This window comes from Carettochelys insculpta, chromosome 3, assembly GCF_033958435.1.
Source record: "Carettochelys insculpta isolate YL-2023 chromosome 3, ASM3395843v1, whole genome shotgun sequence".
NCBI lineage: Eukaryota > Metazoa > Chordata > Testudines > Carettochelyidae > Carettochelys > Carettochelys insculpta.
Genome location: NC_134139.1, coordinates 200297640 through 200313222, shown reverse-complemented (window position 1 = coordinate 200313222; position 15583 = coordinate 200297640). Strand labels below are relative to the sequence as shown.

Sequence of the window (15583 nt, the reverse complement as noted above, 5' to 3'; positions counted from 1 at the left end):
TAGTTAGGAGCTGAGCCTGAAGAAGGAGACGTGGGGTGCAAGCACTTGCAAAAATCTGGCCCTTGGATAGGTGCTTAAATGACAACTGAGGACTTCTGCAGCTCTGTCCCTGGTCTTGAGTTCTGAATACTTGAAAACTGGAGCTTTGAGCTCTGGGAGGTCACAGCCACTGTGCGCTGCATGGGTCTGTTCTGGGGGTACAATAGTACATGGGCTTCATTTCCTCTACTGCCTTGTAGAACAGTGGATCTCTACTTTGCACGGGGGGACTGGCCTCTTGCTCCATGCAGCTTCAAAGGCTTGCAGGCTACCAGCTAAAGACCCTGGCCAGGCCCATGCCAAGCATGCCATGGTTATTGGTACATACCAGTTAGGATAGACAGAATATTTTCCAAAGGGGCACTTAAAGTGCACTGGGAAGCATGTTCCATCCCCCCATACCCTGTGCTAGCAGAGTACCTCCAGCCAGCAGCACAAATAGCTCTGCTCCCTCTGCCTTTTGTGCAGCCCTGTTGATGGCCCTGTTTTTCCCCTGTGTGACATGCCCAAGGTTACACGGTAAGTCTGTGGCAGCACCAGGAACTGCAGTTCATGACCCTCAGTTCCTGGCTCCAGCCTTTAGAAGGCACTGACAGGAGCAGGTCACACAATACACATAGAATGAGCAGCATTCAAAGGAAAAACAAAAGCCATAATCACCTGGGCATTTCATGGGGAAGGGTCTTTAAACCAGGGAAGGTTGAAAAACTAGTACTGCTTTTATTCATTGATCATTAGACGTTGATTTTTACTCCTCATGTTATGTAAAGGGTTAACCCATGTGGCAAGTATAAATGGCTACATATAAGGATGCATGCATTAGTAGCAAATTATTGTTTCTGTTTGCTATTATTTATTGATGAAAGTCTAACATAACTGCCTGTCTCTAGAATGAGAAATAGGCAGTGGGACTGGGCTTCAGAGTTTGGATGTTGGCAGAGATTTGGTGTGTGTTTCAGATGTGGGGTTTTTTTGGGGACCTTAATAGAGATCTGTGAATTTCAGGTCCAGAACCAACCATCTCTGAAGTTCGTGGGGTTGGTGTTCTGGTCCTCGAACCACCCCCAAGTGAAAGGCTTAATTAACACACTGTCTGAAACCAAAACGTTGCCTTAGCAAAGGCCAGGACATGCCTAGCACACATTACAGGGCTTTAATCTCCTCACAGCATGTCAACATTAACAGTGGGTGGGACCTAACATCCTCCAACAGGACTTGAACTTACAGTCCCCTGGCCTACAGGCAGAAATGTTACCATCTGAGTGTTACTGACAGGAAAGGCTCTCACTCAAAGACAATGCAAGCCTCCAAGGGGCATGAGCCAGAGCCTGTGCAGTGAGCCACCTCTGTTACTGTGATATAATCCTGTCAGTTTGTACAGCCTAAGGAGCATCAGGTGGGGTCAGTAATTGAATGAGAAATCTCCCATGAATGCCAGAGTGCAGCTTCAAGTAGTGCTAGGGATTTGGGAGGTTACATCAATCCTGGGCACTTTGCATGGGGTGCTGTGGTACACCTGGAAGGTGTGCATGAGATCCCAGACTGGGTGAGTAGTTTCAGAGAGGTAGCCGTGTTAGTCTGTATCTTTGAGAACAACAAGAAGTCCTGATGAAGCAGATCTTTGCCCATGAAACCTTAGGCTCCAAAATATCTGGTAGTCTCTAAGGTGCCACAGGACTTCTTGTTGTTCTCAAACTGGGTGGGATGATCTTGACAACTTTGTTGGGGCATTGTGGGACTGAATCATTTAAGGCTTATAAAATGCTTCAAGATTCACCCTAGACAGGCTTTGTAAATGGGCAATGTACTTCTACACCATTTTGTATGGAGGGACCTGATGATTATAATATTTTATCACATTCACATTGTACCCTCGCCAGACACACACACATATAGTCAGACGTACGGATAACACAGGCCAGAGAATTTCCCCTAGTTCCTCCAGTATGGAGTCCAATAACTTGTGTTTGATTAAATCATTATTAGAAGACATCAAGAGGTGGATAATCCATCAGTTTTCTTCACAGTTTGTTGACCACCCTCAGGCTTAAAAATGTGTGCCCAATTTCGAATCTGAGTTCCTACTGCTCCAGCTTCCAGCCTTTGCTTCTAGTTCTGCCTCTCTCTGCTAAATTTAAAGACCTTTCCATGTTCAGTTTGATTTGGCTTCAGTCAGCCTAATGCAGCCATTGTTTAGATGGCAACTAGTGTTTATTTTATGCTGTAGGCTCAGAAGGGTTTTCCTTTCTTGTGACACGCTTGTTCAGCAAAGCTTTTCAAGGCACCAAGATTCCTTCCTTTAAGCCTGTGCTGTCACCTTGAGCCTTGTCAGGAGCAGAAGGCTAGTGCCAGGAAAACATTTCCTTCTATGCTTGTAATGGAGGAGGTGGATTGAGGGTGTGATAAATATACACCACTGAATACGCACCACTGCAGGGATTCTCAAGATAAGCCATTCAAATGCTGACATAGTCTTGACCTTAAAATCTGTGTGTCTAGGATAGGTTTCACAGTAATGGTGACTTCATATATAGAGAGTAAACCCCCTGCATAACTCAAATTTTCATGCAAGTGGGTGGGGGAGATAGGAACCTGGCTGCTGCCTGGTTCCCAGCTCCCCTGGGCTTGCAGGAGCCGAGAAACCAACCAGCCCTTCTTGGCTCCCAGAGTGGCAGGGAGCTGGAAACCCAGGGGCAGCCTGGTTCCCATCTCCCCACGGCTTGTGGGACATGGGAAACTGACCAGCTCATGGCTGGTAAGTTTCTGGTTCCTGCCAGCACAGGGCAGCCGGGAACTAGGCTGCTTCTTCATTCCCAGCTCCTCACCACTGGGGGACCCTGGAAACTGACTATCCATAAACTGGTCAGTTTTCTGGGTCCCCCAAGTGGTGGGGAGCTGGGAACCAGGCAGAAGCCTTTGTCAGTTTCCTGGCTCCAGCCAGTGGAGGGGATTAAGGAACCAGGGGCAGCCTGGCTCCCAGCTCCTCTTTGCTCCGGGGAGCCAGGAAACTGACCAGGGTCAGTTTCCTAGCTCTGCAAGTGGAGGTTAGGCAGGAGCCAAGCTGCCCCGGGTTCCCAGCTGCCTGCCACTCCTGGGACTGGGAAGGCACTCCTCTTATGGATGGCAGTTGTGTTACCTGAGACACGCAACTTGGTTTCATGTATCTCGAGGGTTAACTGTATCTATATTTAAACCATGTATCCATTTTGTGTTTTTGCCCTTTTTTTTAATTATTTGTCATTTTTCAGCAATGTGCTTAGCATTACATAGACCATAAAGGAGCAAAATTACCTGCCCCTAAATGAGTTTTAAAATCAAGATAACCTACTGTCCTGCAGTGGCTATAGTCTGCTGTAGTTATAGCTGAAGGGGTAGCTCTTCTGGGTGAGTGCTTTTAGCACTGCAGGGTCATGGGTTCAGTCCCTGTGATGATACAAGGATGCTGCTCTAAACAACACTCTAGAAATACAACATATTAGGAGGCTGGATTCCACATGGAGTATTGCAGTTCTCTCTCTCTCTCTCTCTCTCTCTCTCTCTCTCTCTCTTTTTGTTATGAGTGAAGAAGAGCATTTCTTTGGAAAGCAAATTAGTATGTGTGTTTTGAGGAAGGAATCGAAACTGGTGAGTGTTTCACATTCTGGAAAGGAAGAAGGTACTTAATAGACTGGATGGAGCAAGGGGAACTGAGAGTAGAGACCTAGAGTCAAACTTGTGCTGGGTGGAAGTTGGTTGACATAAGTGGAGCTACAGCTTGGAAATGTTTAGTTGACCCACAGGTTGAGAGCGAAGGTAGCTGTTCTGGAGTTAGTATCACGTTTAGAGACTCTTTTGGAGAACCGTCACCTCTCCTCTAACTCAGACAAAGAGCTTTTTCCTCCTTTTGGTTTTCTCGTACATCAGTTCCCATTTTGGATAGCTTGGTGGAAAAACAAAAATCTTGCTCATGCATTTTCTATTGATCTGTCCATTTTGGGTGTTTACATGACCACCTTCATTTTTGTCTCCCGGCACTTCACAGTCTTGGTGTTCATCCTCGTAGAGTCTCTGTGAGTTAGGGAAGTGCTCCTTTCCCTATTTCACATATGAAGAACTCAGATTCTATTCCAGATGCTATCGCAGATTCTCTCTGTGACTAGACAAAGGTCACACAGATAATCTGCAACAGCATGAAGAACAGAATCTGAGTTTTCCTTTTGCCATGTGTAATCCAGTGAAGCATAGTTAAAAGTTATTCCCTGCCAAATGTCCCAGTGGTGCTACTTTTCAGACAAAACCAGGAAGACCATGCCCTGGCTTCAAGGAACTTGTAGTCTCAGTGCCAAGTCCTGATTGCCTCACAAATTCATGGAGCTCGGTCAAATACTGTCTGTCTTGTTGGGGGAAAGTTGGTTTGCATTGAGTAGCCCCACCAAGGAGAGGTGGATATGAAGTAGCAAAATCCTATGTTCGTGGAACTATCTAGTTTCTGAAGTTGAAGCATAGAGAAGAAGGAAGGGTTAGGGGCCAAAAGACTTTGTCTATGTGACAGAATGTGAAGGCAATGGTGGTTTGGCACATTAACAGAAGCACTCTCCATTTCAGTGGTTTCACTGCCGATTCAAGAAATTCAGATGTACCGTGCTGTCACTTCTAAACTCTGTGTAACTTACAGTCTGTATGTATGGTTGCAATTAAACTTCACTGAAACCATGTAATCTGCAATCTGCAATCTGCATTGAAGCGGTAGAAACCTGCTAGAAAATAAAACTGGAAAGGACAGTGTTTGTGCTGGCTTGATACTATTTACATCAAAGAGAAACATGTTATTTTGGTTCCAATTTAACATCAGCCTAGCCCGTGGTCTAGAACAAATTGGGAAGTGTGTCAGCTCTCCTTCTCGTTTCCTTATATACGTTATCACAATCAAAATCATTTAACAAGCAGGCTTTGAAATTTTCAGCTGTCTCGGCAAAGACAGGATTGAGTGCCGTTTAATTTTTTTTCTTTTTAAGACTGGAAAGTTTGGGGAATGTTTTGCTGCTATGGTTGAGTTCAGCTTGTTTAGTAAGCGCTGTCAACAGCTCACTTTGATATGTTAATATGACTAACGGTCTCCCAGAATTCCCCTTGAGTGGCAGTCCTGTGCTCTGGCGATCACAACAGATTGGGAAATTTCAGTGTTGCCTTTGGCTTTAGCCAACTCTCCTGCCAATCAGAGCACGCCACCCATAAACCACCTGCCAATCACACGTCAGTTTTAAAGGGGGCCTCAGTCAGCTGGGGTGACTTGAATTTTTGACAATGTAATTATGGCTCTTGCGTCCACATGGAAATCTTGAGCAGGATTGAGGGAGTTTTATTGATTGTTCAGAAGGGAAATTTATCAATGTCTCTGGCTCTGCTCACACTAATTCCCTAGGAAACTTTTTTGACAAGTTCCCTAAGAGAAATCTAGCTTGGTGGCCTTGGCTGTACTTGCATCTTTGTCTTTCCTGGCAAAATTGATTTGGACCCACACTGTGGATTCTGAGCGGACTTTCTGTGTTTTAGACAACGAAGCAGGATAAAAAGCAGCACAAGTTGGGTGGGCACATTGCCTGTGGAACCCACCTGCCCCTGTGTTCATAGGCAGACTGTGAACAAACAAGTGGCCCCATTGTGGGAGTAACTGCTCCCCAGTGCATGTAAGGGGTTCTCACCCTGACCCTTAGAAAACAGACCAATGTTTAATGATTTAGTAATGCCCTTCTCGTGTGCTTGTAATTATTATGTCCCATGGGGATTTAACTTATCCTATAAAGATATCAGTTACAGCTCAGAAGATGTTGCTCATTAGCTCTGTACATGGGAGCTGTTTTACTGTGTGTATTTCCATGTATGTGTGTGAGAGAGAAGCAGGGAAGTCTAATTCACTGTTTCTTTGCACCGTACGCAAAGTGGGAGGAACATGCTATTTTGGTGGTATTTTGGTGAAGTTTCACTCCCACTGTGCATTGGTGTTAATGCCCACACAAAGGGTACGACAAGGGAGAATCAGGCCCCAGAGAGCTTAAATTTAATATAATACTCACCTTTTGTTACAGTTCAGCATATGTATAAAGAAATATGATTAAAAAATAAAATACTCTTGATGGAAGTTGGCATTGTGATATTGTTTTATTTTTTAGAATTCATAATGATAACACACAAAAACCCAAATCCAGAGAGACAAATCAGGCTGCTCTTTAAGGCAGAAAGACACAGCTCATGCCATCTTGTTCTAGACTGACAGTTTTATATCAGCTTCTCCTAGTCTTCAAGCAGGAACCCCTCCACCCACAATCTTAAAGTGATAGCTTACAATTCCAATACAGCGTTCAATGCACTATATTTATCACCATGCAAAATAAATTCAGTGAGATTCATCATCATTTTTTTTTCTCCATGGCTACGTCTGCACTAGCGAAAAACTTTGAAATGGTCATGCAAATGGCCATTTTGAAGTTTACTAATGAAGCACTGAAATACATATTCAGTGCCTCATTAGCATGCGGGCGGCTGTGGCACTTCGAAATTGACGCGGCTCACCACCGCGCGGCTCGTCCAGACAGGGCTCCTTTTCGAAAGGACCCCGCCTCCTTCGAAGTCCCCTTATTCCCATCTGCTCATAGGAATAAGGGGACTTCGAAGTAGCCAGGGTCCTTTTGAAAAGGAGCCCTGTCTGGACAAGTCGCGCGGCGGCGAGCCGTGTCAATTTCGAAGTGCCGCGGCCGCCCGCATGCTCATGAGGCGCTGAATATGTATGTCAGCGCTTCATTAGTAAACTTCGAAATGGCCATTTGGATGGCCATTTCGAAGTTTTTAGCTAGTGTAAACACGGCCCATGAGTCATAGGTTCACAAAGCTAGGTCAAGCTGTACCAGGTGGAGCTTTTTAATGATGTGTGGCTTCATTTCTGATATGAGTTGCAATAATCAAGCCTGGAGCTCATGAATGCACATATCACTGTGGTCAGATCTGTTTCTAGTAGAACTGGATGCAGTTTTCTGGCAGCTGTTACTGCAGGTGTGCTCTTCCTACCTCTTTCCTCTTCTTACTAGAATCCTTCTGTTTTGACTGGCTTGAACTTCAATCAATTGCTCTTCATCTGTATGTGGATCTTACTTGGAAATAAGGAAAACAAGGTGGTGATATTGTTTAAGAATAAGGACATAAGAGGATTGAGAGCTTGTCATCACTATTGGCTAAATCACCACTGCTGTGATCTATGAAGCAGCATTGATTCAGTGGGTCTGGTGAAGGCACAATAAGTAACTATGAGAATGCTGTCCCATTGGCTTAAGTATTCTACCTTCTTGAGAAGCATAATTTGTGCTGAGAGATCTCCCATCAATGTAGCGTGGTGTAGGCACCACTATAAATTGATCTAAGATAAAATAATTTAAATTAAGTAAACTCTGTAACATAATTAGCATAAATTAGATTTATTTACCTCATTAGACCTTAGAGATGGGTGTTGTCTGCATACTTCTACTCCTATGCTTTCTCCCCGGATTACCACAATTGGTAAGAAGGCTGAGCTGTCGGGGGTCTCTGCAGATGCAGGCTTTAGATGTGGAGAAACATTATAAAGCTTTTGGAATCTCATCAGAGCACACATTATGTCATTGCTTTTAATTCTAGCTTTAGCGGCAACCAAGACATCAGCAATAATGGTGGTGCACAGCAGAAATGAGTCATGCAACAATTTTCAGCTCTCAAAAGTTTTGGTTGGAATTTCAGGCTCTGGCTAGAGCTGGGAGGAAGTCTGGCAAAGTTTGCAAAGATGAGGAGTTTGGATCTAGATCAGAGCTTTCCAAAAACATCAGGCTGTGCCATCCTGAGGTCTTGATTATGACCCATCACATAGCTTTTATTTTATGAAAACCATTTTGTTCATAGCCAACTTTCATCCGCTCCCTTGACAATGACTGAGTCGACGTGTCTAATTCCCTTTCTTCACATGGTGAGGATGTAGCTAACTGATCTTAACATTCAAATGATCATTCTGCCCCGCGTTCTCATTCCTGCCGGCAGACATTCCCTGTCTCATTCAGTAGCAGCACTGTAGATTAACTGGCAATAATGCAAAATGTTAACAGCTGCGTGCATCTATTGATGAGCATGTACAGTATTTAGCTGCCATCCCTGAAGAGGTATGTTAACAGTGCCACACCATGTCAATTTAAAGGAGTTTTTCCTGTATTATACCTTTTGGCTAGGCAATATTTTTATGCACATCGTATGTTTTGAGAGATACTCTTTCATTTATGCAAAGGGATTACCAGATCTGAGACAAATTTTCCCTTCTTTATTTAGTGGCACTAAGTATACTATCCAGGTAACCACTAATTAAAGAAATCCCTTTGGGAAGTAACTAGCTCCCAGGGAATGTTTTATATAGAAAATACTTGTTTTACAGGATGCTTTGCAGCTAGTAAGGAACAAAGGACGAGGATTTCTGTGTATGTTTGTTTGTACTGCCCTCATCATTATAGAATCAGAGCAGCCTCAAGCACTAATGCATAGAGAGAGTCAAAAATGTTAGTTTCATCAGCATCAAGACATTTTATTGGAATGTATCTATTCTGATCACACTTTTAATGGAAGAAGACCTAAACTATTCATTTTTACTTTTCGATTTCCTTGGTGTTGAAATGTTGCATTTTGATAAGGTAAAAACATTTATTTTCAGCTATATCATTTCATTCTATGTCAATTTGACTTTTCTATCATATTGTAATATATAGATATCACATTTATACATGCCATATTTTATATTTAATATGTCAATATTATCTAAATTAAACAATTCAACATTATTGAAAACAAAACATTTGATTGTTCCAAATAAAGTTTGAGGGGACTTTTTTTGTGTGGTAAATTGCAAAATTCAGACTTTTTGTTCTAATTTGGAATGAAAATAAATTTAGCATTTTATTTTCCAGCCAGCTGCATGAGTGGATTTTATCCTTACAGCATTCCTTTGGGAATGCATTCTCGTCATTGTACCAGTGGGGAATTAATCTGCTGTGTGCCTCAAGCAACTTGTGCTGGTCATCAAAGATTGAGCTCCCAGATGGATTGAATCATAAGCGAGTGCCCAACTCACTGGCTTATCCTCCCTACCGCACCCCAGCCTTTGTTCCGTGGCTGATGCCAGATAATGCTTGGTTGTAATTTGGGAAGAACAAAATCCGAAACCCCTCTGCCTTCCCCTTGCAAAGAGAAGAGAATTTCTGCTGCTGTAAGCATGCCAGCTCCTGCTGCTGTGTCTCATATTTCCTTTGATAGTGGGAAGGTGGGGAGGGCTTTCACTTCAGGAGCTTCCAAGAGCAAGGAGCAATTCAGGTTCTTCAGGGCAGGATACTGCGGATGGATATATTCATCCTCCATGTCCTCATGGGTAAGTAGTTATGTGTAAGAAAAGACCCCACTGGACATGAACAAATAGCTTTGTGCACTGGCTGTGATGTAAAAGTGACAGAGAAAAAGCAGCTCTGTTTCAGGGAGAGCTGCCCCCACATAGAAATTTGGCCTGTACTGTAGTTGTAGAGGAATATGGAAATATTTCATCCAGCATCTTTCTGAGCAGAAAACTGGTCCCTGTTTTTAGAAGCTGTACTGCGGAAAAACAGAGCTCCCTTAGTTCAAACTCAAGGTAGACAATTTGGCTACGATTACACAATAGAACTTTGTGGACAAAACTGGTGGAACATCCACATGCAATAGACGTTTTGTTGACAGTTTGTCAACAAAACACAGCACTTTCCCTGGCAGTGTTCTGCCTTGAAGCCATGAGGCATAATGCTGCTGTGTACAGATTCTGTCAACAAAAAGCTATATGGATGCTCTGGGGGGACCTTCTCTCAACTGACAGGGCATCCAGCACAATGGGCAGCCCTGTCTGCTGTGCTACGAGGAGCCTGTTTTGTCAGGAGAGCAGCCAAGGAGTCCTGTCTGTACAGAGCGGAATGCTCTCCCGATTGGCTTCTGTGTGTGGCTGCATTCTGTCAACCGAAGTTTTGTCAGGAAATCTCTTCCAACAGTGACTTCTGTCAGCAGAGAGCTGTAGGGTAACTGTAGCCTTAATGTAAAGACTGAGAAATAGTTTGAGATGAACACTAAATGAGGGGGAGAAGCCCAATATCTGAGTCCTAGGCATGACTTGGTGGGCTGTTAGTGAATGAATGCCGAGGACTCTTTTCAGATTCATGCCTTCTCTTATATGAGAAAAGTGGAGTACGTAGCTATGATTGTCTGTGTTCTATTTCGGTGTATTAACCAGGGAGCAGTGTTAGCAAACACCTAACAATGCTTTAAAATCCTATCCCCTTTTCAAGGGATGTGTTCCCAGGGGCTGCTTAGTGATTTGCTCTTCTGACCTTTCCCAACTTTAGTGAGGGCAAAGTTAAGTTTAGGTGGGGAGTGTAAATCTGATGGTGTCAGAGTCAGTAATGAAAGATTACATATCTCTGGCGAACATGTTGTATCCCTTTGCCAATACCTGCCAAACAGTTACTCCCTTTCTCATTATTATCATTTTATGTAATATTTAAGATCCTTGTTTTTGAAAGCTAACTTTATATGATAGGTGGAATCTGTGGAATTACATTTTAAATAATTATGCTCTTCAATATTTGTTTTGTTTGAGAATATAAAATAAAAACAACCTCAGCAGAATGGGCAAGTTCTGTCCTTTGTACGTGGGTTTCATTTACATTAAATCATCGACTGGAATGAAACTCAAAAGCTCATCAAATCCAGTCTCATGAACTCATGGCAGGAGCAAAACAGTCCCCTTTATTCTTCTTTGATAGCATAAAGGGACCATATTCAGGTCCACTTTTATGTTACCTTACACTTCCAGAGCAACACAAAGGAGTCTGAAAGAAGAATCAGGCCAAATGAATGCAGCTAATAATATGCACTCTGGAATGACTTACTGAGATTAGCAACCCCAGTAGCCAATGAAGAGCTGTTCCCTACTGTGCACTTGGCCTGGCTTTTCTGCAAAAATCAGGTCAATGTAGCTATGGTGCTCAGGGGTGTGAAAATGCCGATCAGCCCCCTGGTGTAGATGCAGTTAGGTCGATAGAAGAATGCTTATGTAAACCTAACTACTGTTGCTTGAGGAAGTGGAGTTCTTAGAGCAAAGAAAATGCCCTTTCATTGCAGTAGGAGATGTCCACATTATGTTAGTACATTAGCTTATTTACAGCATGGTAGCTGTGCTGCTATAGCATCATAGAAGGTCAGGGTTGCAAGAGTCCTCAGGAGGTCATCTAGTGAAACCCCTGCTCAAAGCAGGATGAACCTCAGCTAAGTCATTCATTCCAGGCCTTTGTCAAACCTGGCCTTAAAAACCTCCAAGAACCCAGATTCTTGCACCTCCTAAGATACACCAATGAAGTGCTTCACCACCTTCCTAGTGAAGTAGTTTTTCTTACTCCTAGATCTCCCACACTACAACTTGAGATTTTTTGTCATCTGTCACCGCTAAGAATACTCTGGCTCCATCCCCTTTGGAACTCCTTTTCAGGAAGTTAAAGGCTTCCATCATATCCTCCCTCATTCTTCTCTTCCACAGGCTAAAGAAGCCCAGATCTCTCAACTTCTTTTCATAAGCCCTATGCCCCTGCATATTTTTGTTTCTCTCTGCTGGACTCTCCAATTTGTACACATCCTTTCTGTAGTGGGGTAACTAAAACTGTATTCAATATAAATTTCTGCTTCTCTTTTTTGTTTTTAAGATCATGGAAGCTTTCTCTGCTAAGCAAAGCAAGTCACCTGTCATATTTGCTATTCCTTCTGTACCGGGGGATGGTTTGTTCCTGCACCCTCCATAAAGCTTCTTTAAAATACAGACATCTCTCCTGCACTCCTCCTCTTCTCTTCATATTAGCCTTCCAGGAGATCCTGCCCATCAGTTCCCTGAGGGAACCAAAGTCTGCTTTCTGAAGTCTAGGATCCATATTCTGCTGCTCTCCTTTCTTCCTTTTGTCAGGACCCTGAACTCAACCACCTCATGGTCACTGCTGCTCAGGTTGCCACCTACTTCTACTTCCCTTACCAATTGTCCTCTGTTTGAGAGCAGCAAGTGAAAAGGAGTATGACCGCTACCTGGGTCTTCCAGCAATTCACCAGGAAGTGGTTCTCAATACACTCCAAAAACTTCCTGGATTCTCTGTGCACTGATGGTGATCCACTCACGTAAGTTGCTACACCAAGTCTGTTATTCCAATCACTTCATAATTCCTTGACTGTGCCAGGACTTCCAGTTCTTCCTGTGTGTTTCCCAGGCATCTTGTGTTCATGTACAAACACCTAAGATAACTATCCAAAGGCCCTATTTTCTCAGTGTAGTGACAATATTTAAATGTGACCTTTTACTAGAGTTTTATACATTGTCATTTTCAATGTTCAAATTTCATCCCTTTCCCTTGGAAAATTATTCTCCTATCTTTCATAATTTTTTAAAAATATTTGGTTAAAATTTCCCCTTTTTGAGGGAAAAAAACTGGAAAGAAATAATTTACTAAAGTTTTCAGTAAAATTCAGTTTTAGGTAATTTTTAAAAATATAGTAGTTTACTAGAAGTGTCATATGAAAAGCAAACATTTTATTTTTTTTTCAGTTTTGGTTTCATTTTTTACTGAAAAACAGGTTTTTGTGTAAGCTTGCAAAAATAAGAAAGTTTGTGAAATGTCTCATAAAACAATGTGCTTTTTTCCGCCAGCCTTATTTGTCCTTTCCTACTCTTGCTAGTCCTGATCAATGTATTTACTTTTTTCTGCTTTTAAGGGACCCACAGCTGAACAGGGAGCATACTGGGAGAATTACTTTCTTTTCTGTGGTATGGTGTCCCTTTTGGGGCATCCCAGATGGCACTGGTCATCATGAAACAGATAGGGTGTGTGCAGTGACACATTAATTATTCCTTGTTGTGCAAAGATAGTGTGGTATGGAAGAGGGAGCACAGTCGTTATACTTAGGACAAAGGAAGGTCACGGGAAAGTTAATATTAAGCAACCTTAGCCATTTAAACAGACTCTTTCTTCTTCAAATGATATGCACGTTGTTGACTATCACCTTCCAACTTTTTCAACCATGAAAGAGTTGCAAAACTTCTCTCCTTTGGACGTCAGTCTGCCACATGATGTTTTTGGTGTACCTGGATCTCCTTGTTCTTTCTGGTTTGCCTGCAGTCTTGCCTGATAATATGAATGCTGCATCAAGTTGCTCTGCAACTGGCAGGCAATATGTCTGCTGAAGGATGTTCTTCTCTAACCAAGGGTCTTAAGTTATTGTGCTCTTTTTAAATTTATCCTTCTCATCATTTGTAAGTTTGGTTATCCAGGCAGTTTCAATGCTGTCCTCTTAATCCAACTTCAGTCAGCTTTGGATCAGGCCATTGTTCGTGTGAAGAGTATCTATCATGATGTAGGTCCTGATCTCTGGTGGGGCTGTTTAATCTTACCTGTATATTTTAGAGTGTGTCCGTCCATTTATATGTCAATGCTATGTTTGTTCAAGAACTTCTTCTATTAAACTGTGAGAGCTATGCTCGTAAAATTTGGTATGCAGCTTCCTTGTACCCTTATGGGTTTGGTTGTGCTTGGAAAATGGGAAGTGCTGGGAAGAGGCTGTTTTCCAGAAGACAGAAAGGGAGATGACAGGGAGGAGCACAGACAGGAGGGACGTGGTACTGAGAGTGCCCACTGGTGGCAGCTGCAGAAACCAAAGAGAGGCCAGGGCTCTGCCATCTTGCCTGCCACAAAGATGGGATAAGTATCTCCCCTACCCCAAAGCCAGAACCTGCGCTCCCATGGAGAGTCTGCAGACCACAGAGGGAGTTGCTGAAGGGGGAGCAGACCCCAGACAGTCTGCAGGCCATTGGAGGGGGTGTTGGAGGCCAGAGGCAGCCCCTGAAACCTCATCCCACCCAGACAGCCTGCAGGCTGTGGGGAGGGAGGGGTGTCTGCTGCAGCTGTGGACAGCTGGAAAGGGAAGCAGCCCCCGCAAACTGGCCCCACCCAGGCAATCTGGTCCCCCCAGACAGCCAATAGGCCACAGGGGGTGCTGGAGGTTGGGGGGCAGCCCCTGGAGCCTGGCCAGACCCTGGAGCACCCCACCAAACAGGCTGCAGGATGTAGGGGAGCATTGGAAGCTGGGGATGGTCCCCAAAGTTCTGCCTCCCTAGACCAGTGCAGGGCCCGGGGCCAGGGTCAGCCCTCAGAATGCTGCCTCACACCCAACTGGCTGCAGGACAGGGCGGCCACTACTCCAAGCAGAGACCCTCTATAGCAACTGCAGGCCTGGCAGGCAGCAGCAGGCTGGGGGCTGCCTCCAAAATGCTGCCCACTATAGGGCAGAGGGGCAGCTGGAGGCCAAGGCCAGACTCAATCCTGGATCCCGCCCTCTGAGGAGGAGCTGCTGGGCAGGGAGAGGTGCTCCAGCCCGCTCAGGAGTAGCCACTGGCTGGGGAGAGCTTTCCTTGCCCTCTGGAAGGAGCAGCTGCTGGAGTAGCACCAGTCTTACAGGTGGCCTTGGTAGTTGCCCACTCCACTTCCAGCTCCCTATCCTGAGACCTCTGCCTTAAGTGCTGACCCCCCTCCCCACTTGTCTTCTGCACCCTGTCTTCAGCCCCGTAACCTTCTGTCCTAACCAACCCACCCCTGTATCTCCTCACCCTTGCTCCAGCCTTCATTTGTCTTCATTTTTGAAAAAGATATTACCAATGGAAAAAGCATGTACATTTTTTCACTTATTTTCAAAAAATTCCTTTAGTTAAAGACCGGAGCTATGCGGGGTACCTCGGCTGGTTTCCTATAAATAATGCACGTCAAACACTCAGCCTGAGTTGTTGGTATCAATCCTGGTCTCTTTTGGCATTACCAGTGGTGGCACTTTGTTTTAAGTTAGAAGTGTGTGTGTGTGTGTATATATATATATATATATATATATATATATATATATATAGGTCAGAAAAAATGGATTTATCCCCCTAGGTTAATAATAAAGTCAAATAAAAATACACTCCTTCCTCAGGCATCCCTCCCTGAAAGGAAAGACTCTTTAAAAAGAGTTCTATTTGGTGCAGCGTTTCACTGGGAGGAAAAGTGGGCTCTGATGCTGTTTCACAGCTGAGATCAATACAGCTTTTAGATATATATATTTTCTTTTCTTTCCTGACAGGCTGAGAGACTGGCAGGAAGGCTGGGCATGTGATCAGTTTTATAAATGAGACCAGGGATGAATTAGTGATATAAGGAAGAACACTGCTATCTCTGCATTCAGTCTATGGGAGACTTATACCTTTTTTTTTTTTTTAAAGACATAATCAGGATGATTAGAATTTTCAAAAGTGTCTAATGACAAAGGAAGTCAAATTCCAGAGTAATTTCAGCCAGTATATCTTAAACTATGTTCCATGGAACACTGGTGTTCCCGGAACAACTCACAGGTGTGCCACGAGCATTTGGAAAAATAATTCAAAGTTTTACAATAAATAACCGTTTTATGATGATAATGGAAAACACTG

The 15583-nt window shown here is 43.7% G+C and overlaps 1 protein-coding gene across 14 annotated transcripts in view; it reads left to right on the top strand.

Moving 5' to 3' along the window:
* Positions 1–15583, top strand: part of PKHD1 (PKHD1 ciliary IPT domain containing fibrocystin/polyductin) — a 455042-nt gene that overhangs the window by 157046 nt on the left and 282413 nt on the right. The window lies entirely within an intron of this gene.